The sequence below is a fragment of the Schistocerca nitens genome, chromosome 3, assembly GCF_023898315.1.
Source record: "Schistocerca nitens isolate TAMUIC-IGC-003100 chromosome 3, iqSchNite1.1, whole genome shotgun sequence".
In the NCBI taxonomy this organism is placed as follows: domain Eukaryota; kingdom Metazoa; phylum Arthropoda; class Insecta; order Orthoptera; family Acrididae; genus Schistocerca; species Schistocerca nitens.
Genome location: NC_064616.1, coordinates 40,645,144 through 40,670,045, shown reverse-complemented (window position 1 = coordinate 40,670,045; position 24,902 = coordinate 40,645,144). Strand labels below are relative to the sequence as shown.

Genomic DNA, 24,902 nt, shown 5'->3' with positions numbered 1-24,902 from the left:
GGATACTTGTTTCTGCATTTCCTTTTTCATTAGCCTTATGAATTATCTCTATCTACTGAATTATGATGGCTGTGATACACGTTTTCGTTCAACTTCCAAAGATGTTTAAAATTCTATTAGCCTCAGCTCTTACTACATTATCTGGGTAAATGCATGTGAGCCAGTGCATAGCTCTGAGACGTCAGTTATGCTATGTGGCGCAAGCAGTGATAAGTTTAAAACCTTTCTATGTTCCTTCCTCTGCCCATCACTTTTATGAGTCCCCGATGATTATATACGAGGGCCGGCCGGGGTGGCCGAGCGGTTCTAGGCGCTACAGTTAGGAACCGCGCAACCGCTACGGTCGCATGTTCGAATCCTGCCTCGGGCATTGATGTGTGTGACGTCCTTAGGTTGGTTAGGTTTAAGTAGTTCTAAGTTCTAGTTGACTGATGACCTCAGCAGTTAAGTCCCATAGTTCTCAGAGCCATTTGAACCATTTATATACGAGGGCGTGCTGGAAAGTCATGTCTCCGAATTTCTTATGTGAAAGCTCTTAAAGCTTTTTAAATAATGCAATCGTTATTAACATTCTACATCCTTACTCTTCATGTATTCTTATTTGCAGCCCTCGGCCGCTAGAGGGCTCCGAACTGTAGCGTGTAATGTGGCGGTGTATAAGATAGCTATGTGGGTGCGTGAGAAACAGTGTGCAGTAATCGAGTTTCGAATTCAAAGAGTACGTCTATACATGGAGCATTCTCTCCTTCAGTATGACTCTGCCAGTTTACACACCAGGGATGCGACATCTGCACCAACCCAAAGTCTTGGCTTCACTGTCATCGATCATCCTCCATACAATTCCGATTTGGCCCCATCCAATTTTTATCTTTTTCCAAAACTTAAAGAACACTTTCGAGGACCTTACTTGTATAGAAATGAAGCGGAGAAAGCGGAGGTAGGATTGTGGCTCCGCCGACAAAGTCAAACATTCTAGAGTGACGGAATCAACAAATTTGTCTCTCATTGGGAGAAATGTGTTCGTCACCAGAGCGACTAAATTGTGAAAAAAATATGTAGTCACGAAGAATAAAGATCTACAATGTTAACAACATTTATTTTACTTAAAAATCTTCGAGATTTTTCACATAAAAAATTCGAAGGAATTACTTTTCAACACGCCTGTCAAGGCAGATGCCGGGGTGGATCTTAAAACAATGTCAGGAATTTCCTCGTCGGAATTTTCTTTGAGCTTGCCTCGACGGGTCGTTAATCCTCGCAGATATTCCGCAAACCGACGGAGACGGACAAACGCCGGCAGCACGCGTGCGGGCACTCGCTTCCGGTTTCAGCGGGGCATGCTGAGGGGCGACACGAAAGTCGAGAAGCTAGGGCAGCTCGTCTTTCTGGAGCCATTAGGGTTGGTGCTGTTTCACTTGCAAGACAGGGCGGCGGTAACGGACGGTTCGTCACCCTCCATTTCGGGTCGACTGTATCTGCCATTCCACCCAGACATGTCCAATCCCTCTGATACATAAATAACGACCCCATCTCACTTCTGCCTGCAACTCGTCTCATCGCAACAGGAAATACGTTATCTATGCGCCCTCACTGCCAGTGTGGCGAAAGAGCCGAAAACACTGTTCATAGTTTACGGTATATTCGGTAAGATAATGAACGTCAGTTTCTGTAAATAATCTGATTTTGATCTCATTGTTTCCCCGTTAGACATTAGAGTAGTAAATGATAGTAAGTATTTATATCAACTTCTTGCGAGTGGTCACCACACAGTTAATAAATATGAAGAAAGACCTTATTCGACTGGGCTGTATTTTACAGTTGCTCTTTATTAAGCACTACTAGGTTCGAGAGTGACTTATTTTCAAGTGCATCTATAACAGAAGTAGACATCATCCTCGTAAAATAAAAATCGCGTTCTGCGCACATTTACGCATAGCGCGCTGTTTTTGTTTGGAGAGGATGAATGAACCACTCTCGAAAGTAGAATGGGTTAATGTAGTGCAGTACTAAAGTACAACCAGGTGGAGAATGTCTTTGTTCAGTTAAGTCTTTAGACATGAATATTTCACTTTGGCCTAGGTAGAAGCCGTCAGAATATCTAGACTTCATGACGGCAGCAGCTGTCTTAGTCTGCATTGCTGGAATCCAGAGCTTGCTGTTTACTTCTGCAGACCTCCAGATTTACAGATTCATTGTGTCACCCTAAAAACCATAGTAATTAACATTTGCTTTATTATGCAGGAGCACCGTCTACACCGGTCACTGCATTCTCATTTACCAGTCATTCCTTTCAGGTAAGGAAAATGAATTAGTGACAGATTGATGTTTGTTTCGAGATAATCAGAAAGTCTGGGCCTCCTTCAGAGTGTTCTGTTTTGGGCTATTCTCACTTATAAACCAGTATATGGATTCAAACAATACGATACCCTTGTAAAACGTGTAAGAATTGACAGCGTTGGTCATTTTAAAGGAAAAAAAATGTAAGGCGTGACGGGTAAACTGTAGGATTAGTTCTTTTGTGTTAGAACTGCATCTTAAATTTAAGCTATAGTGATGAATTTGTTACCGTCCTTAATACTAGCTTGACAGCGTAGCTCCATGAAAATTTTAGTAAAATGAGTCAAGAACTGAATCGTAATACATTTCTCAGAATTTAAAGATCACGTCATTAGGAACAGAGTTAAAAGCATTTCGTGCGAGGTCGTTCTATAAAGAAGTGTTTCATTTGTCTTTCAGGTGTGATCTTCAGTCCCAAGATTAGTGAAATGCGGGTCTCCACGCTGGTTTCTGCTGTGCAGAATGACTACTACAACCTACATCCATCAACACTTCCCTCCATTACCAAACTGACGTTTCCTTGCCATCTCGGGATGCGTCGTATCAACTGATACCTTCTTTTAACTAGCACGTTCACGCACAGTCTGGCGCTCGCAAATTATATACCATCTTCGCTATTTCCCCTGTCATTCAAATTCTGGCGACACAAATTTCTTCCACCATGAGGAACCTAAATCAAGCACTAGTCATACCTACATATAACCGAACAGTTACTTCTTGTGAAGGTTAACGTTTGATGAATGTGAACATGGTGAACTTAATATCAGTTACCAAACACTGAGAAGTAAATACCGTCGTTTAACCCAATATAGTTTATACGCAAGGAGAGTGGATATAGAGGAGTACTGTCCTATGTAATACATGTTCAGTATCAATAATGTAAAAGACAAAACAAGTGACCGACTAATAAACAGATCAAAGTTGTATTTGCTTAGCGAGATAGAGCAGTTGAACATTAAAAATGTGCATTGCAAAAACTGTACGTAAGTTTATCATTTTCCAATGCATTTCTTCTTCATCTACTCGCTTCAGAAAGTGTGACTTTCTGAAGATCGTGTGGCTTCCAAAAGAAACGTTTTGTCCTCGGAATTGCTGCCCCCAGTGGTGGTAGGTCGGCGCGCGATGTAAGTAACAGCGAGTAACAGTATTTTACGAGAACAACGAAGCGCTTCCGTGGTTTACAAGCGCTGTAAATGAACCTAACTGCCTTATTCAGCCGCCAAAATGAACAGCAAACTTTGGAAGCCGTATACTGTCCCTTACGCCTCTACCAATGACCGCTTGCATTGTTGGGATCACTTCCTAAGGGACGCAGACAAGGGCGGCGCCTCTGTAGCAACGTTGGTGGTAACTCGGCGCTGCTGGTGTGACGTACAACCAAACTTGTACCGACGGCTTAGCTGTATGTCAAGGAAACATATCTTATTAAAGAAAAGAGAAACAATGTGCAGCAAAATATTTCCTTCTCTGCGCATTTCATTAACTGACACTCTATCGATGGCATACAATACAGTAATAGTCTGATTCTATATTCTGGTTCTTAAAATTTTTTTCTAGATTCATTGTTTTGTTTACTTTCTTCATAACATTTCCTAACTCCATCACTTTCTCTGCTTTTGGACCGATTTAGTATTTATGTACAATAAGTAACAAATGATACAGATAGTTGAATATTGTACTATTTATCCAGCACATTACTTCTCTATTTAAGGCAAACAGCATGTTTCTTTATTAGGGCGAACACAATACATTAATTAAAAAGGAACGCTGTATGCAAGAGTGTGCCTACCAGCCTTACCTTATTTTTGCTAATATACACAGTTCACATTCGTACGCAGCTTGCAGTTTGGAGGCTACTCTTGGCATCAGGTGAAGTCGTAGGTATTTACTTGTAAAACAGGTCAACTCTTGAACTAGATGACGCGTGTTTAAGTGCTACTCCCCTGCATCTTCTACAGCAACAATTAATGAGAGACGTACAAGTGTCGCTGCGTCTTTTTTTTTTAACTCACCTATGTCATGGGCGGCAGTCAGTATCTTCTGTACTCTGGATAGTAGGAATCAAATTCGTTCTGAGCCCTGCTAAAGTTTGAGGTCTTCATGTAATGGTTAAGTTGTTTTTCACGCTTCTCAGTTTCTACGTCCTCTATGCATCTTAAAAAGCCGCCCGGGATAGCAGCGAGGTCTGAGGTCTCTTGTAACGGTCCGCGCGGCTCTCCCCGTCGGAGGTTCGAGTCCTCCCTCGGGCATGGGTGTGTGTGTGTGTGGTCCTTAGCGTAGTTAGTTTATGTTAGATTAAGTAGTGTGTAAGTTTAGGGACTGATGACCTGAGCAGTTTGATCCCATAAGATCTTACCACAAATTTCCAATTTCCATCTCAAAAAAATATAATCTGTATCACGTGGAATTTACGTAATATGTCTTTTACATACGGCAAGAACGACCCGTTTTCAGCTGTTGTCAGAACCTCGTGGTCGTGTTAGCGTTGTTGGCTATCGATCACGGGGCCCCACGTTCGATTCCCGGTCGGAACGGGAATTTTCTCCACTCGGAACTGTGTGTGTGTGTGTGTGTGTGTGTGTGTGTGTGTGTGTGTTGTCTTCATCATCATCATTATCGGTGCGCTTGTCGCCGAAGTGGTGTCAGACAAAGAGCGTTGTACCAGACAAACCAACAGCTCAGTAGGTGATTCCCAACCAAAAATGCCATACGGATATTTTTTTCGACTGTTGCCTCCTAAATTAGATACTGTACCTTTCTGGTTGGAGTCAGATGTAATTTTTACTGCTCCCCTGTCTCCAGTTTGTAGGAGATCGCTTTGTTAGCTCACAGTTTCTTTCTATAATGTCTTAACACGTCATTGGAGATAACCAACCACTTGGTGAGAATTAAATCAGCACGACAGAGAGTGACTATGTGACTGACCATGCCAAGTGTGGCAGTTACGTGATTTTGTAGTAGTCCAAAAATTTAAAAAAATTAAATTCGCTAACGATTTCATTGTTTCCTGAAATACAGATTCACGAACACAGACATCACATCAAAAACGGCACTCCTCAAAGTAAAACCACTAGGTTCGTGACTTTTGGGTTAGTAGATGATTGTCTCTTGGACAATTTTTTTGGCTGAAAATTTAGAGTAACTAAACTTATTTAACACTAGGCTCCTCGACGATTGTCTGAATCGGGCTTGCTGAAGTCCGCTTTTCTAATATCATCCCTGGACATTTTATGATGGCTAGATAGAAATAGCAAAATTAAATAAAGGGAAGAGGTCTCAAATGCTGCGCTCATTGAGTGTCGTTCCGCGCAATTTGTCGACAAATCCATGATCCGAGCTTCAAGTAAAAGCAAAGGAACAAACTACTGAGCCGGCCGGAGTGGGCGAGCGGTTCTAGGCGCTACAGTCTGGAACCGCGCGACCGCTACGGTCGCAGGTTCGAATCCTGCCGCGGGCATGGATGTGTGTGATGTCCTTAGGTTAGTTAGGTTTAACTAGCTCTAAGTTCTAGGGTACTAATGACCTCAGAAGTTAAGTCCCATAGTGCTCAGAGCCATTTGAACCATTTTTGAACAAACTACTGAACGTACAGAGGAAAGAGCCCACTATATAGAGAAGGGCACCATGTACGTGGCGCGCATCGACAGAGTAAGTTAGTGATTAAAAAGCGGCTCATTGTGAGAAACATGTCAAGTTGGTAGTGTGTTGGCAAGGGAGAAATATATTGCCAAAATGTGTTGCAAACGAAAGAACGTATTATTTTTAGAAAAGGGATGAATATTGAAGGAAAATGATAATTGTGACACATGATCGAAAGTTGGCTAGTAGCTACCGAATGCCAAAAAAGTTATCAAAGTCTTTGATGCCATTATGAGATCAAGTGAGAAGTGACAATAAAAGAGAAGTTACTTCGTGAACTAATTTTACCGAAGCCAGCCAGTGTTCGGATGCAAGGACATTAGAAGAACGAAATTAAAGACGTGAGTAAGATAATGCATTGCTTACACAAGCAGCATTAAATATAAATCTGCGGAGTGTTTCAGTATCGTAGCGCAGCTTACGAGGACCCCAACGGAGGGAGTGGGCTGCAGCAGAGCCAAGGTGAGACGTTATTACACAAATGGCGCCCGTGACCGTGGCCTGAAGAGATCAAAGAGCAGGCCTTAATAGCGCCACCTGTCCCAGTCACTTACATTACTCGGGACAAAATATGTCACCGATACGAACTTTCCCATACCTGTGATGAATCAATAACCAGTAGTCAGAAGTCCTGAAGGCCCGATCGTAAGGCGTACGTTCCAGTTACAACATAGTGGGAAAATACGTAGACGTATGGAGTAGAATCGAAGCGAGTACATCGTGTGTGCTACATTGAATAGTATCGTTTCCTTTGCAAAAAGTGTAAGGAAGATTTCAATATGTACTGTAAGACAATACTAGATGACGCAGATGTAATTTTTCGTTGTTCCATTAAAGTGTTTTGCTTCCTTCAGCAAGGGCTTACGGAGCGAATGAAGTGTTATGTGACTCTTAATGTTTTTAATATACACTGATCAGCCCGAACACTATGACCACTCAACTAAGATAGTGTTGATGCAATTCTGGCGAGTAGAACTATTAAAATTCGTCGTGTGTTGGCTTGAAAGGTCTTGGCAAGCAGGCGGTGATATATGGATCCAGGCAGAGTCAAGTTTCCATTCACAGGGAGTTCATTTTCTTCGGGTCAGGAAGCGTTCTGAACAGCTATCAACTGGCACTTAGTGATGTCCTTGATGTTCCCAATAGTATAAGCAACCAGTGAATTAAGGAAGGTAGGGGAGGGGGGTTGGAGGGAGATCTACAATTTGTCATTATTCTCCTAAAACCAGTGCGGCAACACTGTGGCTATGTGGCATGCGATATTGTCCAACTAGAAAAAAAAGTCCACCGTGAACAAAATTAACAAGGAAGGAATATGTGTGCTTAGCAATTCATTCAAGCTGCCTACTATGAAAAACACAGCTTCCGTGGAGACCGAGGTTAATTTCAAGATAGCATGAAACTGCTATCATCATTCAATGTACGCCCAGTAGTGTATGTTTCGAGAGCAGACTTTCCTCTGAAATATCTCTGACTTCCTTTGAAGCGTCATTAATTTCACCAAGCAGTTTCTTTTCATGTTTCCACGATCTAGCCATGACGGTCCTGTGCTCCCTCACGCCTTACCTGCAACTTCCATTTGCAACAAGGCACGACGAACGGCATGTCCTGGAATATGTTACCTCATAGTGTCAGCTCTTTTTTTTTAAGGAAATATTACGACGTCTGCATTCTCACTATATTGTTCGCTAGCAGATTCACGGGTAAGTGCCCATCTTCGTTGGCTATTTAGGACGGTAGCGCATAAGTATTCCAAGATCTTAACCCAGCCGTCTAGCCAACACAGTATTCCCTTAGTTAAACCCCTCCTCCGCAGAGGGGCTAAAAAGTGGATTACTTCATTAAGCTAGAAGTCTCTGCTCAAAGTGGAGTACACCTTTGCTACTAATGCGTGCTTCGTTGCCGGGTTGTCTAGCTACGACGAGAGCTACACGCAAATGTTCGACAAGTCCCTGAGGGAAACGCAACAAGAAATATGCAGCGTGTCGTGGAAAAGCTCGCTCTCAAAATCCTGAGGTACGATGCTCGAAAACGAGTCAAGAGAAATATTTCTTCCTTCGAGACACATCTGGCCTAATGCCGATGACGGTAAAATCACAGAGATTCAATCTTAAACGGAGGTGCTCCGACAGTTATTCCTCCCCCGCAGCATCCGGGAATTTAACATGTCCTCTTGAAAGCGAGTCCAATGTGCTAAAGCTAAACATTGCGCCACGTCGCTCGGTCACTCTGTCACACATCAAGAAGTGACGTAAGGAGTACATATGTAAATGGAGGTGTAGATGTCACTCAAGCAGTGATTGTACAGTGGTCCTGATAAAGTTGATAGTCCTTGGTAGTCGTACAGGACCTGTATCTATCCATTCCTAGAGAATTTGCCCACTCCTTGTGTATAGGAGTAATGAATTGGGAGTTGAAGATTATTTCTAATTTCACCCTCCATATTGGTTCTTCGAATTTTTTATGTAGCTTTCTTCGAAGAAAGCGACGTTTTTCGTGGGCTGTCTGCGAGTTGAGCTTTTTCAGCTTTCTAGTGACATGCTCTTTCGAGACAAATAAGCCTACAGAAGTCTGCACCACCCATCACTGTGTACGCTCGACGTCACTTGTTAGTTCGCCCTGAAAAGAATCCCATTTACGTGAGCCTCGCCAGAGTTCGGTGAACAATTTATTTCGTACAACAACTACTGTTTCTCAGTATCTTACCAATAGACAGAAGCCCGTCAGTTGCTTTGCCTACAACTCAAACACTACATATCCCTACACATTGCTATTCGCAGTGATATATATGACATTATTTACTACAGGTGTATCTTAGTAAATATGAAGTCAATACAACCATAAAAATTTAATTTCTAGTGAACTTGGCAGTTTTACATTTGTTTCCACTCAATAACAGTTGCTAGGCTTTGCACCAAGCCGATATTTTCTTGAGATCTGACTGGATACTAAGCCAAGATTTTGCAAGAAAACATTTCCACATAGACCACCAACCCAACCTACTCTAATCGTAATTGCAGCTAGTAGCGGCCGCTGACATTTATATGATAAATAAATATGAATATAGCACACTTTCCGGTGTACACACGAAATTATTTCGGTATTTCTTGATAGTCCGCCGCTAGTGGTCTCACGGTAGCGTTCTCGCTTTCCGAGCGCGGGGTCCCGGGTTCGGTTCCCGGCGGGGGTCAGGGATTTTCACCTGCCCCTAGATGACTAGGTGCTGTGTCGTCTTCATCATCATCATTCATCGCCATTACGGTCGGAGGAAGACAACGGCAAACCACATCCATTAGGACCTTGCCTAGTACGGCGATTCGGTTCTCCCGCATCGTTCCTCTACTCTCAATTCCATTTGTTGATGACGCTTCCGCCAGGACACTGTGCTGCTTTGTACTTTTGAAGGAGTCAGTCGAACTTGTCACGTAACATCAGTTTCGTCGGTTGAAGTAAGCCACTGAATGTCACTTATGAATATCACGACGCCTATCTAATTAATAAACTCATCTTTCACATAGGAAATAAATCGTTACATGTTACTGAAATTCTTCAGATGAGACATTATTGACAGAAAAACAAATACAAAAAGTTATTTCAGTACGCGAAACATTACTGAATGTAAACTACACCATTTGTGTAGCATACGTTTGAAGACAAATTTGCTCAGTTTTAGAAAGTCATCGCGTGTTGAGGAAGCAGCGATGGACGCGTAATAACACGTCCTCTGTGTTGTAGCGATATCTGTGTCCTCCTGCTGGCCAGTGACACTCGCCAAACGATATTCTGTCAGCTACAGTTCTCACCCCCCTATGCAGCCTTATGTAAGGTATGTCAATACCAACTACCCGTTCCACGTTGATGATTTATTCTTACGTATTGCATACCTCAGAAGTAATCGTGAAACTAACAAGGAAGGAATATTATGGTTTAACGTTCTATAGCCGCAAATAAGAAGTACATTCAGTACAGTGGAATGTAGCTTCGTAAATCCACCGTGTTTACGCGGAATCCGCGAGCAGAAGGTTTAACTGGCAATCAGTAAAGAAAATCATGTTTCTAAACACAAAAGCGGGTGGAGTATGAACTTACGATAGTCCAACCATTTAATGTCCCGCTAAGAGCATCTGTAACCAAAACCTTCGTCGTTTTTATATTTTAACCAAATGAGAGTGGAAATTTTTGGCAAGAAACTGCTGAAACTGTAGTTTCTTTCAAAGAAATACTACGGTAACCAGAAGACAGGAGAGAAGAATAACTGTATACCTATTCATTTCAAATCGGAATTGTTTCTAAAGCTAACAACTGTGTTGATTTGTAAACAAAAGATCCTGAAAAACTGCGGTTATGTAACTGAAATACTTAAAAAAATAAAATGAAACTCACCTGGAAAAGAAGTATACGTGCATTGCAGCACGTGAGAGGGACTATCGTTTACTATAGAAAACAATGGGATATTCTTGTTAAAAGTTTGAAAGTTTTCGGAGCATAATTAATCATCTCAACAATTCATTTAGGAATATAGCTGACTGTCTTCTTTCCTGTGAGCTTCTTAGGAACCGAAGGAGTGGAATCGAACTGACAGAATACTCATCCGTGTTCATTAATGTGTAATTTTTCTTCTTTTCCATCATGGCGATGGCTGAGATACTTTTGTTTTACCAGTCTGTTAAGACTTAACATAGCAATTTTGTTGCAGGAAAGTGAAATTTGACTTTCACAAGTGTAAAATATTGTAAAACATTGAAATCACTGTAGTCCATCCAGTGCATGCTCCATCATCTCTACATTAATATTACAACCCACATCCACATATTCATGCTTACTGAAGTGGAAGCTTAGTCTCCTCCTACACAGACACACAGTAACTATTTACTGCTGCCTTAGGGTGTGACCTATGGAACTACCCCTTCTGTTAGTCAGTTTGTGCTTCTCCTAGATTTTGTTTAGTACCAGTTCATTAGTTATTCTATCTGCCGGATTTAATCCCCAGCATTCTTCTATAGCACCACATTTCAAAAGTTTCTGTTGTCTTCTAGTCAGTCCTGTTGCTCGTGTACGTTTCACTTACAAAAAAGCCTACACTCCAGACGCATACTTTTAGGAAAGACTGCTAGACACATAGTTTTATATTAGATGTTAAAATATTTATCTTTCGCAGTTAAGTACCTCTTAATACTGAAGTTCCACATTTTACACCTACTTAATTCTTATTTTGCTCCCCAAGTATTAAAACTCTTCTCCAGTTTTTAGTATTTTACTTCCTAATCTAATTCTCTAAGCATCACCTGAATTACTTCGAGTACACTCTATTATTGTTGTTTTATTTTTAATTTTCTCATTTTGTAACTTCTCTTCCAGACGTTATTCGTTCTATTCAACTGACATTCCTACTGCTTAGCTGCTTTTAACAGAATTACAATGTCGTTGGAAAACCTTAAAATTTTTATTTCTTCCTCCTGAACTTCCCTTTTCAAATTTCTCTTTGGTTTCCTTTCCTGTTCTCTCAGTGTACATATTGATTACCATGGGGGATAGACTACATCCCTGTCTCATTCTCTTCTCAGCTGCGTCCTCCCCTACATGTTCTTTGATTCCACAGACGATAGACTCTCCATAAAGAACTCTGTATTAAACTATATTATTTTACGTTTGTTATAAATCGGGTGCAGCTATCCGATGCTCAAGGAATTCTACGGTTACCTCTAATCGTGCACCGAGACTGGAATGGTCTGCGGCCATATCATCCTGGAAGCACAGGGTGCTGTGGACAGGTACCTGCTCCAGTTAAACGCACACCTCCTAAAAGCTGAATACCAATCATTTCAATGGAAATACTCACGGGAAACGTATATTGATGAGCTCTTATGTTTGTTCTCATAGTCCCAGATGAGACTATTCCGACTGTTCAGGTAAATGACGCCGGCCGAAGTGGCCGAGCGGTTCTAGGCGCTTCAGTCTGGAACCGCGTGACCGCTACGTTCGCAGGTTCGAATCCTGCCTCGGTCATGGATGTGTGTTAGGTTTAAGTAGTTCGAAGTTCTAGGGGACTGATGACCTCAGAAGTTAAGTACCATAGTGCTCAGTGCCATTTGAACCATTTGAAGGTAAATGACAAACGTAATGAGGGCCACATCTGTGAATAACATGAGTATGTGAAAGGCAGCATCAGTAGCACGTTGCTGAAGAACCAGTGCACAAATTTTATACGCAACGAACTCGGGTACTCCTTTTTCCTACATCTTTTGCATGTCATACTCGTGCAGGTTGTATTTCTGTAGTACCATCCAACATCTTACTCCCCATAACAGGCGCATCTCTCTACGGCGGAATCTTTAGACACCTATGTTCTTATATTTCGCCTCCAACAGCCTACAGGCTCAGGGCGCGGATTCCCTGTTTCTCGAAGGTATCGGTAAAGTGGAGCAAATGCACAGTGGGATGAATGTATTCTGAAAGGAAATTGATATTCACAGGTGCCACAAACTTCTCTTTCACAATCCCTCACTTCACCGTAACACAAAAAAGTCTCACTGAAATTAAGTAGGTGATAGTTAATGCTGGTTTCAAAATATTACGTGTAAACAAGTACTTTGGGGAGTTACCCTGACGAATGATCACGCAACCGGGACATATAACTCGCAGAGACTACGATACAATGCATGTACGAACCGCTCGATGGTGTCACAAATTTGCTCTATTGGACTGAGGTCAGATGACAGATGACCTGAGAGTCCAACTAAGCAGACGTATACCTGTGGAGTGTTCCTCAAATCGTTCTGACACAATTTAGGTGCGATAATATTCTGCACATTCCTGTCGGAGAGAAATGACGCCAACGGGATGTTGTAGGTGAACAACCAGGCCACATATAAATAGAAGATTCCTGAACCGTTCGCCGCTGACAGACGATTTCGTCTCATGTTAACATCATCCACACTAGAATATCTTTACCATTTGCCCGAACGGTGCCCTGTTAGCAAGTGGCGTACATCGCCTCATGTGATTTTATACGTTCTCGTACACTACCATCAGCACGTTTCAATGTGCACAGCGACTCATCAATCAAAGCAGTCTTTTTCCAAGCCTCGATCGAATGGTGGTACTTCTGCGTGTCTACTTATCCCTGTGCCGTGTGACGTGGGAAGCTGAGGTACATGTATTGGGCTGTGACTTCTATATCCCACTGCGAAAATGTGGTTGTGCATATTACGGTTGTCAATCTTTTGTTGTCAAGTCTTTAAGCGTCGTTTTGTTTCCTGTACTGCAGCAACAGTCGATACCCATCCCTGTTATCGATACGTTCTTGTCCACGACAGCGACTGATGTCTCTGAAAAAGTCAGTGGCTTCACGACTTCGAAAATGGAGCGTTGCATACGTCTCGCTCCAGTGACATGGTCGCAGTCAAATGTGCTGAAAGCGCGTAGCTTGCCAGAGTGCGCCTGGCTGATCCACCGTCCTTCCAGTAATTTCATTCCAGCATTAAAAGCCAGTTCTGAAATGTCTACGAAATTCCTGTACACGATTATCATAACATCTTCATTTGACTGTAAAAGTTTTTCAAATGGTTCAAATGGCTCTAAGCACTATGGGACTTAACATCTGAGGTCATCAGTCCCGTAGATTTATAACTACTTAAAGCTGACTAACCTAAGTACATCACACACATCCAAGCCCGAGGCAGGATTCGAGCATGCGACCGTAGCAGCAGCGCGGTCCCGGACTGAAGCGCCTAGAACAGAACGACAGACAGAAGGTTCCACATTTGGTGAATAGGTTTGATGTTCCAACAACTCGTACTTTAAATCCTTCAGATTTCATACTTCAAAAGCACCTGTATGGAAGCACTGTCCTAGTGAGAAATGTGTCTTTATCTTAAACAGTCGATGCCTCGTGTCATTCATTTCTTCAGCTAGAGGCTCGACCGGACTTGCATAGTAGTATACAGTTATTGCTTTACCCATTCCAAAGTTGTACATAAGAAACATCCTTTTTGAATCCCAGACACACATTTAACCCAGAACTGTTGTCTTCTGTTCTGACTGCTGTTTGGTTTCAGGTTGAGGTGGAGGACCTCCGACCAGACTACAGAAATAAACCGTCGCACAAAATTAGGCGAACAATTTTTTTTAAAGACCCAGCATATCTCAGAAGTTCTTCTTTTCATTTGCTGGTCAAACTTTCACAAATGTGGCACCCACCTTCCGTGAAGGATTTCCATATTCAATTCTTCATGTAAAATGTACTACACTCCCCTTTATGATGTATCCATAACGGCAGTTATTTTACTCATCTTTATTGATTTACAGTCCACTAATATGCTGTGCACATTTTTTGGAATTTTCGTCTGTTGATTTCGGACAACCTTCAACAGATGTGCGGCTAAATTTGAATACGCGAGAACATTTTCGACTGTTTGAAGTGAAGAAGCTGACTGCTAAAGCTCCAATTAGATGAATTTCCCTTAACTAAAGAAAGAAAAAGAATATTTTGACGACACAGTATTCCAGTTTATCCATTTGCACGAAACATTCGCTACACAACTGTGATGATAAACTGTGTAAGGAAAACTGTTCTACGTGAACTTTTGACTACCGTTTTATGCTTGTCTGCATAACAAAGACCAAGCTGCATTAATATTAGTGCAACGTCTGTACGAAGATGAGAATTTTTCACCTGTTCTTTGCACAGTTTTCGTTGAATATTGTCTGTTGCCCCAACAATACAAAAGCGACATTAATCTAAGAAGACTGACTACTTATGATATAAATGTCGCACAAAAATGTAAGAGAAAGTCAGCTGAATCTCAAGCGAATCAGAGGGAAAACTAGAGTGTAACTGCGGTGGCTTGTGAAGTTGAAGTTACGGTTGGCTCTCTAGCAGCGGAGCACCATTTCACGGAGCCCGTGCACGTTGCGCTTATATATCTGGGCCCCGCCTCACTGTCGTAATTTTAACTTAGAATAAATATGCGATCCTGTTTTCAGATGAATCCTTTCGCAAAGCAGTGGCAAAAAGAGAGATTGTAGCGCGGAACTGCGGTTGTATCTCAGAGAACAAATTCTCTATGTGCGTGCGTCACATAAGGGAGCTCGTGGACACTTTTTTGCAACCATTGCGTCCCGACCACCGCTAACTTGCGAGAAGATATACACCAACGTGTACGGGTGAGGTTGTTTATTTCGGAGGAGTCGGTTTCAGTAAGGGATCTGGCTATTCCGATTTCGCTTCCCTGTAGGCTAACTCAGTCACTTCAGGTGAATACCGGGATGGATCCTTCAATACGGCGATTGTTAATACGTCTCCCACTCTTTTCGAACAGTGCTGGCTCTATGTATGCAGTGTAGCTGCGACAGAAAGAACGTAGCACCGAAATAGAGAAAACACTTCATAATTTTAGACAGACATGACTAATCTGAAGTGCTAGACATTGAGTTCTGCAGCCGTCTGAATACTTTAAGAGTATCACATTTCTGATTTAAAAAACCTAACTTTGCGAAGTTCTTATAAAACGAATTTATTTTCAAGTTCATTTTCTAATTCTCGAGGAAACGTTATCTACAACATGAGCCTTTTCAAGGTCTGGGACATCAAATACGAACCTAAACAAGAATGCGAATCGCATACTCGATTTTTTTTGTCAGTAAAACATTTATTCCGAATGGGAATCCAGCGTTTCGTCCGGTATAAGTTAGGACGTGTAAGGCCTTCCGGTATATCTAAAGGATAGTTTCTGACGGTGCCACTATTGCATTTTTGGTAAACGAATAAAACTACGTAACGCCGTCCACCATACCACGGGGCTAGTGGATAACGTAAGTCAGGGCCTCTTCTTAGAGAAGCAGATGAGGATAAGGAAACATTTTCTAGTAACGTATCCGCTAATTACTGGTTCAGCCTTTAATATTTTGCGGGAAGCAATATTAGCAGAAAGTTTTCTCGTTACCTTGCATGTTGAGGTGACCTCTGCCTGGGTAAATGCTGAATGTATTACGATGAATGAACGAACCGATATTAACGTTCCTTTAGAGTAATTAGGAAGAAAAGCCAACCGTCACAGATGAGAAAAAAATGAGTTACGTAAGACTTTTTTTAAAAGTACTTTTCTGCTTTTACGTGGTATGTTCCCTGATAGAAGAGGAATCCTTTACGTGAGGAAGGTAATCCAGACCACAAACAATATTTCTGGATGCTCTCTCTCCTCTCATTGATTTATCAGAATTTCAAAGGAACAGCGTTCTTGCGGAAGACTGAATTTACTTTCCACTCGAATTCAATCAAACAATTAAAACCGCAGACTGCGAGTAGAGATATCTCATTTTGCATTCCAGTACTGCATTCCAGTACTGCAATCCAGTATAGCATAAAAATATTTACAGAACTTAGTAGCTGATTTATTAGCTGTATTTTAATACCGTTTCTGCAGTATGTAATAAGGAAAGAAAGACCGATTCCTTAACTAAACGTAACATTGCCTTGTGTTAGAGATGGAATATTCTCACTAAGACTTATGAAGGTAGTGTAAAGTCGCGACTGATATTTAACGATTATTGTACCAAGCTCTGAAAAAGTCTGTCTTCGTATCTCTTTACTGAATCATTACTATTATCTTCCATTTTAACGTATTCTCTGAGTGGCTACTTGTTTCCTTTTAGTTTTTGAGACATCTCTTCCATACTAGTATGCTGTTCATATAGTAATATGTTTTTCTGAGATAAAACTATTTTCGCCATTGTCGTTCTTTGTTAAACTGATTCTAAAGCCGCTTCTGCTTATTACTGAATGTTTCTGACTGAAAAAATGGTTAATTTTGTTCTGCTTGTGGGCCCACCAGTGTAGTTCCCGTTTCTCTTTTCTCCCATTTTTCTATTCAAAGGACACGTAGGCAAGACATATAGAAATATTATTCCTTGGTAAATAACTAAGCGTCAACCGTTTGATATCAGCGCTCAAGCGTTTCTGCTTTTGTTTCACATCTCACCAGAACAGCGAGCGGCTACCGTGGCTGCCTCACTGTTTGAACAGTTTCTTTGCCTGGCAACTTCAATTTTGCGGTTAATTTTTTATGCAGAAGTTTTTTCTGTTGTAAGAAAGAAGCAGCATAAAATGGGATACAATCGCAGCAAGATGCAGACGGTAGATGTTTTGTGCACTGTTGCCCAGTTTTCACCTCATCATTTTATTCGACCCGAGTAAGAGCGCATATGCCCGCAGACAAGTAATTATTTCTCATGATAATATAGCGTGCAATTAAAATACGACCTCTATTTTCGAATTACGGAAACCAGAAAGTTTATTCAAAGAAATTTCTCAAACTTCACTGATATACAATGGTTTATCATTTGTCATTACTTAGTATGTTATATAGCTTTCCCTTTTTGTCTCCGAATTAAACTACCTATCGGCATCGGAACCAGTTTTGACTGAGTTCGAAGTAGTATATGACTCGGATTGTGGAGGGGGTGCCGGTGGCGAGGAAGATGTCGTGCCTGTCCAGCAGAATGGTGCTCAGAAACCAGTGGAAATTTCAGTCACGGTACTTGAGCAATTACTGGACACTAGTCTAGCTAATTATTCTCGTATCGCATCGGCCTGTAAACTTTGCAGCAGCAGATGCCTGAAAAATTAAGCACTCCTACGAGTACTTTTCAAAAACTGTCGATAAATGGGCGAACAAATGCATTTAGAATTCTCATACGAAGGCGACAGGTTAATGCATCTGAAATGCAAACGTATTTTAATCAACTTTTTACAAAGCTGAAATTTACATGGGGGTATTGTCAGAACAGCCAACATCGTAAATGGAATTAACAAGGGTTAAAGCTCTTCACCTGAAGTGTAAATGGAATTTAAAACAATTCGCAGGGAGAAATGCTGAGTACACACGAAATTTATGCAACTTACTTTTTAGCGACAGGTTTAGGGAAATGCTGATAGCCATGTGTTCCTTCCTTTTGCACATCTCTGAGGGACAACATAGCTTCCGTAGCGTGCTATTTTTAGCTTGCGCGATGATGCCGTTATCTACGAATTCACTGTACAGCGGCTAGCACAGGGTATACGTAGATGCACATGTACGAATGTTGGGCTAACAGCTGTGATCGCTTCTAAGTGTGACGTAAAACTCCATGGATTTTTTTGTGTTTAGGACTCCGTCCGTCCCATTTTCACGCCCGCAAATTATTACATGAGTTTTGAGTGTTTTCGTTCTTTTTTTCGGCATCGCGTTGGTAGCGACATTATTAGAAACGGAGCACTAGCTGAATTAGAAAAGACCGGGTAAATATATCGGTCGCAGGGTAAATATATCGGTCATAGTCTAGTTGAAAGAAACATTCGACATTCATATGGGTATCAGAATAGCCAGGGGACTTCATGGATGCTCCATGAGCTTTTCTTGTCTCGAGATCTTTCTAATGATGATGGACCCCTTAGAGATACAGACTTCTTGATGTTCTGATCTTGAGACATGAAGGGTTGAGACACACGCAGGAATCATCGTTATAGTTCTCGTTGGAGTTTTGATTCTGTCTGATGGAACATTTCCGATAAGAAATATAATTTGACGAAAGATCAAACTTCTGAACTGACTAAAACGGTATGCCGACAGGGAACATGAGTCTCCCACTTTTTATTCTACTTTTCTGCGGCGTGGAAATTTTCTCTTAGATGGAAGATATCTTATGAACAGTGAGCAGTACGCCGATACCGACAAAGACTAAGGTTTCTTAATTTGCTGACAAACTGAGACATAAAAGAGGAACAAAAGTCGATATTGTTATTTATATTTACATTAGACGAGAAGAGAAACTCGTCTCGTAACCAGATTCTGAAATTAGTCATTTTAGATAAATAGATAGTGGTATACATGAGTTTAGTCCAGAACATTATAAGGCGTTTATTATCTGTACGAAGTGGTCTGTTCCCATTTATGAACAATCGCAGTTTATCGTAGCAATTTTGACTCGCCTGCTGCGTTTCTTGTTTTCTTTTAGTCACAATTTTTATTTACTTCCTTGGAAAAATTTCTCATCAGAAATTTAACATATTACACCTAAGGCATTTCTTTTTTCTTTTAATCGACAAGAACCTTATTATAGGCGTAGAAAACCGCTAAGTGACTGCTGGATTACACAGTGCACTGAAATGTGCCCATGTTTTTATTTTTTAGAGACTACTTAAGTTAAATGAGCTACCGCCGCATCTGTATACGCGCTTTTTAGACTTTTTACGACCCAGCTAATACTCGTTCGGTTCAGTGACCGAGAAATCGGACTTCCAATCCACTACACTGGGAAATTTACAGCGGATTTAACGTGTATTAGATTTCGTGGGTATTTTATACTATACTGTTTAATTAACGCTTAAGAGACAGGAATGTTATATATTAGAAGGCTAACCAACAACTTTCACGTCCTAAATGTTACCCGTATAGTTCTTTAAACTAATTAAATTATTAGTGTATCTTAAACCGTAATTCTGCGCTTCTTTGTGGAAACTAGTGCACATTCGAAGGTCTTTTTCAGGCGAAAATTCGACAGTTAATAGTTCTGTGTTACAAACTTTTTGAATAAACAGTACAGTCTCTTCATTTTTTGGAATTATTACGCTTGCAAACATTATTTTCAGAAGCTCAGTGCATTTGATAGGTCATGTAGTGCTCTGAATACGGGCAAAGGAATTGTTCTGTGACACTTGAGCCATTGACGGGAAAATGTCAGTGTGCGTTCGTCGGTCGATTGGCTTTGTGCATTACGCGAACCACTGCTCCGGACTGAAGGCTTCACAGAGCCTGCTCCAACTTCTGCCTTTAAAAGAAAACTGTATAAAGGGATATAGTAGAACGCCCGAATCTCTTTCCTGATCTGCAAGAGACACTCGACGTCCAACACAAAGATCTCTGTCAAGAAAATTCTTAGATTCTAAACGAAGCTTAAAGAAAGAAACTGGGTGTTCAGGAGAAGATTTGTTTGATTCCTGTTGCAGTTAAGAAATTTTTGATGTTTTTATTCCTCTATGTAACTGAACAGGGGGATAGTGAACACCGACTTTTACGAAACACATTTTCGACAAGAGAAAATTATTTATCTACAGCGGACCTGTGCAGTTTTTAAAATAGTCTCTTCCACACTTTTAACCGGTTTGCCTGCAATCTCCCCTCGTTAACAAATCTTCAAATTACTTGTTTTGCCGTTCAGTTGCTAAAGATGAAACAAGAAAAGTGATGTTGGCTTTGAACAAGGGCGCAAACAAGTACAAAAAAAAACCATTGATTTCTTTGCGAGTGATAAAATGTAAAGTCTTTTTCGAGAAATAACCAAGTATAGTGAATTCACTTTGTTGGGGTGCCTGTTCCCCATTTCCCGAAAAACGTACGAATTCAATTTGGCTGATTAAGCGGTATGAAAAATTTTAACAGTTTTTATCTATTATTAATTAATCACAAAGTATTTTCACTTTTATTACAGTTAAAAATCGTCATCCATTTATCTGAACTAAGCCACCAGTCGTTCTCCCGACATGGCAGCCAGCGCGAATGTTAGAGGGGCTGTGGAATACAATGCTTGCACACCCTAACGGACAGTAATGTTCTCGTTTTATTTCTTAGAAGGGACGGCTTTACCCAAAAACAACAAAAAATATTGCTACCATACAGCGTGCCATAGAAAGATTATATGAACAAATAACCGGACTGCCATTAAATGAATTTTTTAGTTTGTAGATGCGAGTAAAAAGCAAGGAAGAAAGATTATAATACATCCCGTCGATAACAAAGCCCTCGGAGATGGTGCGGTAGGCTTGGCCAGGGATACGAAAAGAAATAGGGCGTGGACCAAAAGAAATTGGGCATGGTTTTTTGGAGCTATAATCAAGACAGTCACTTAACTGTGACGAGGAAGCGTTTTATCAGTAAAAGATTGAATTTTCTGCAGTTTTGCAGCTATTTTACGTTTTACATAATAAATGTCGTCGGATTCCGTGGGGTAACTTAATCAATGCTTCTCGTTTACGGAACAGGTCGCTACACATATGTTTCACAGAACGCTGATCCTCCTATTTATTTTTCGTTTAGAAAATAAAATAAAACTATTGGAAATCGGGCGTATACAGAGTGGGAAAAATAAAACTGGTCTGGGAAATGTCTGAGGTGCCTTAAGGTAGGCAACCCAACTTACGATATCCACACCTGGGGAACTGTATTACGGCGAAACTCCATAAGCCACTGAGAAAAGCTCATGTACTGAATAAAAGGAGAATGGCGCAAGCAAACCGTTCTGTAAAGTCTGATGTGAGAAGACTCTAGCACTAGTGAACTCAGTGACGAACTTGTAGATGGCGCTCAGCATTGAGAGCTCGTTCGTATGTTCGTTCGTAATCGAAGCAACTCGAAAATCAAGGATAGAATTTCGAGTTTTAGATTTTTGTTATTGAGTTATTTTTTCTGCCCTTGACTCGTAAATGAATCCCAGTTTGTTAACAATTTCGACAGTCCCAATATCTAGTTAAACAACACCTCAACCGTGAATTCTAAATATTCTTCTCTTCGTGTGTAATGAAAAGGAGGCAGCTAAATGAATTTTGGCGAAGTTACCTAAAAGTAAAGGAGTATCTGAAGTCTATGGGCCTTGGAGTATGCATATCTTTGAACTGTGCAGATTAATACGTAAACCTGGTAACCAACCAAATTCTTATCTAAAACAGAGCTAAAAATACCAAACCATCCTGTACACATGAGCCCAGTGTACCCCTTACTTTTAAACATTTTTTCAAATGTTGGTGACGTAAGTACTTTGCTTCCCAACCGCTACGACAAAACAGACAGGCATTCGTTTTGTCGATTGCAAATTTCATGTCCTCACATACGGAAATGATCTTTATACTGAAAAAAATTACCATACTGCTGCTTGACAGCTCTTTGAACATATTACACGTGCTCTTGATCAGAAGGAGGCAATTACAAATCTGTAAGTGAATAACTTATATACACGCACAGCTATAGACCGACTATACGTAAAAATGACACTTATTATTTCAGCCATCTACTGTGAATAGGAACCACAGAAGATGTAAATAACTAACTGTAATCGTGCTTGTTTATTAATTTTGCGCAGTTAAGTGTAAAAAACTCTACAATTATAGTGCCTCCTCTAACCACAACCTGTTTGTTGTGTGGCAGTATTTTCTATAAATTAACAATGATCATTTTATGAGAAGACAAAAAATTCATTGACAACGTCACAATTTCCAGATAATACGACAAATTAATGAAGAATGAAAAAGTTACAAGATCGATAATAAATGGAAACGTGGACGGGAAAAGATTATCCTGAGAGAACCCCGAGGAAGCAATGCAAAAACGCACTGAAGATCTCAGCTCACAAAACTATCCCTGTGCTGGTCACGTGGCAAGTGCGACGTCTCAGTGAAATCCTTGCTTTTAAGGTCTGACCACAGGCGTTAATAGTGCTCTTAAATACGTGAAGCAGCACTTCTTAAGTCTCGTAAATTAGATTAATTGGGGCAAAAGTGGGAGGAAAGTTCCTACTTATCGTAATTGATGTTAAAGTGTCTCGCATCGCGCAGGGTATTTTTACACGGACTCGACATCTGAAAGTCTAAAGAAACCTTTTGCATCGCTCGAAAAAAAAAAATAATGATAATTATAAATCTGCTTCCAATGAAATTTTAGCCTGTGCTAACGCACTTATGTCATAATGAGTAACTGGAAACTTCTGGTATGGACCTAGTGAGCTGTACAGTCTGGTCTTCATAATGAAGGTTTTTGCGTTTTGCACTGAAAATAGAAATATCTGTTGGAACACTAATACAGACAGCATCGCGACAGTAATTCCTAAAGTACTTTCTTCAGAATTATTTTTATAAAAAGCATTAACGTTGTTGGCATTGCTCCTCGTACTGCAAGAATTTCTCCACATAACTAATAAAACAATTAAAAAAGCCTTTAAAGAAGGCAATTAAATTTGAAGTAGGTAGGACAGACTTTATTTGACTATCTAAAATAAAAAATGTGTCAAGTAGAGCATCAGGAGATAGTAGTAAATCGTACGTTACATCGCTCTGTTGTGAGGCTGTAATATTTTGTGAGGACCATAAGAATTAAATTTCACTGGTATTGCATTTAGAGTATTTGCTATGTGATTTTCGGGAAGAGTTTCTTAGCAGTGGCTGATATTTTCTCAGAATTTTGAATATGTAGAAGCCGCAGCGATAGTTATCTCTTTGAAAATTACAAGTGACTGTCGACATATGCCTTTCGTTAGAAACTTCCGCTGCTGCTTATACACAGATTTAGGGTCTGTCTCTTTTCTCACTCAATTTTGTTTCGTACCCATGTGGTAACGGTCCGCGTAGCGAAACTACCAAAAGTCTACAAACCCATTTACGTTTACCTTTGGATAAAACACGGGTAATTCATGACACAATCTTCGTATTAGGGAAAGATGAGAAACTGATAGGCCTGAAAAACTGATAAGAATGTTACCCAGGTTTTATAGAACGATATTATTAAGTCTGTTTTTTGCAGAACGGTCAGTTCTGAGGTAAATGAGCGATGAGCAAATTGTTCAAAAATTGTCAAACAATCGTCGCTTTTCCATTTTTCGTTAGTTGGTCTGACTGGAGGAGAAATGGTGCGACAGGATATAGCAGTAAATCTTGTTTCAAATAACTATTCATTGAGGATACTAAACATCGAAATTTTACAGATGTTACATTTCGAGAATTTGCTATTCGATTTCCGGGAATAGCTTCTTAGCAGTGAGCAGCTTATTTCGTAAGATTTTTGTCTTTTTTTTTTTCCTCTGTGTTTGAAGTCGCTGCTACTATATTTTTTTACAAATTGCAGGTAACTCTCGAAATATGTTTTTCGTTAGAAACTTCACCAATGTTTGTACAAAAATTTCGAATATATCTCTTTTGTCATTCAGTTTGGCTCTTTACCTATCTCGCAAATGGACGCTCCACGAAACTATCGAGCCTCTGTAGACCCAAATATTGTTGGATGAAACAGTGGTTATTCGAGACATTGCTAAATAGTAAGGCATATTTTTCACGATCTTGTTAATGACTTTTGAGTGCGAAATGTATTATCGGCTACGTAGCTGATAAAGTATTCGTTTTGGGAATAGAAGTTCCACAACTACACTTTTTGGTTTCATGTTTTGTATTTATATATCGCTCTTTGCAGTTTGTTTCGGGATCGCAGCCCATTCCTGGTTGACAACTCGGGTGACTACAAGAATGATCGCTTGCGAATGGGCTGCTTGTCGCAAAGAATGAAATATAAATTTTAAAAAATAAAGTGTAGATGGGGAACTTGTATTTTTAAAACAAAAAATTGCAGAACGGTTCGCTGTTAATAACGTACGAGTCCGGGAAAGAGGAGAAAATGATTTATGTGAAATACTGATACCAACATTACGCAATTTTTACGGAACGACATTGTTAAGCCCGCGTTTTGCCTAGCGACCAGAACTAACGTACGTAGTTCTGGTTCGAGACGAGCAAACCGTTCGTCTGTCGACGGTTCGCAGAATGGAAAAAGACTGTGGAGAGCTACAGGGAGGGGTGCGCGGTGCGGCAACCTGTTGTACTCACGTGCGAGACTGCTGGCGGCTGCGTGTGGCAAGGCGGGCTGCGAGCGGAGTGCGGACGCGGCCGGCGCGGCCGCTCTTATAGGGCGCGGCAGCCCCTCCCGGGCCCGCGCCACCCCCACCACCACCGCACTCACCACTCGCGCCCACGCATGCACCACCTCCCTGCTGACCACCGTTGGTCGAAGACGGGGCGGCTCGCCGGCAATTTGTAGGAGGACACTTACCCGTCGGCTCGATTGACGCCTCGTTATTTTCTGGTCGTTACCGACAGCCCTATTCTTTAAGACGACCTAATTTCTGACGACTAATTG

General features: G+C 40.9%; 1 protein-coding gene across 1 annotated transcript in view; it reads right to left on the bottom strand.

The window, feature by feature from the left end:
• Positions 1-24,628, bottom strand: part of LOC126249064 (diuretic hormone class 2) — a 114,335-nt gene extending 89,707 nt beyond the window's left edge. Inside the window, exon 1 of the mRNA XM_049950715.1 lies at positions 24,593-24,628. The gene's annotated coding sequence lies outside the window, so the exon portion shown is untranslated. The remainder of the gene's footprint in view (positions 1-24,592) is intronic.
• Positions 24,629-24,902: the final 274 nt, after the last annotated feature.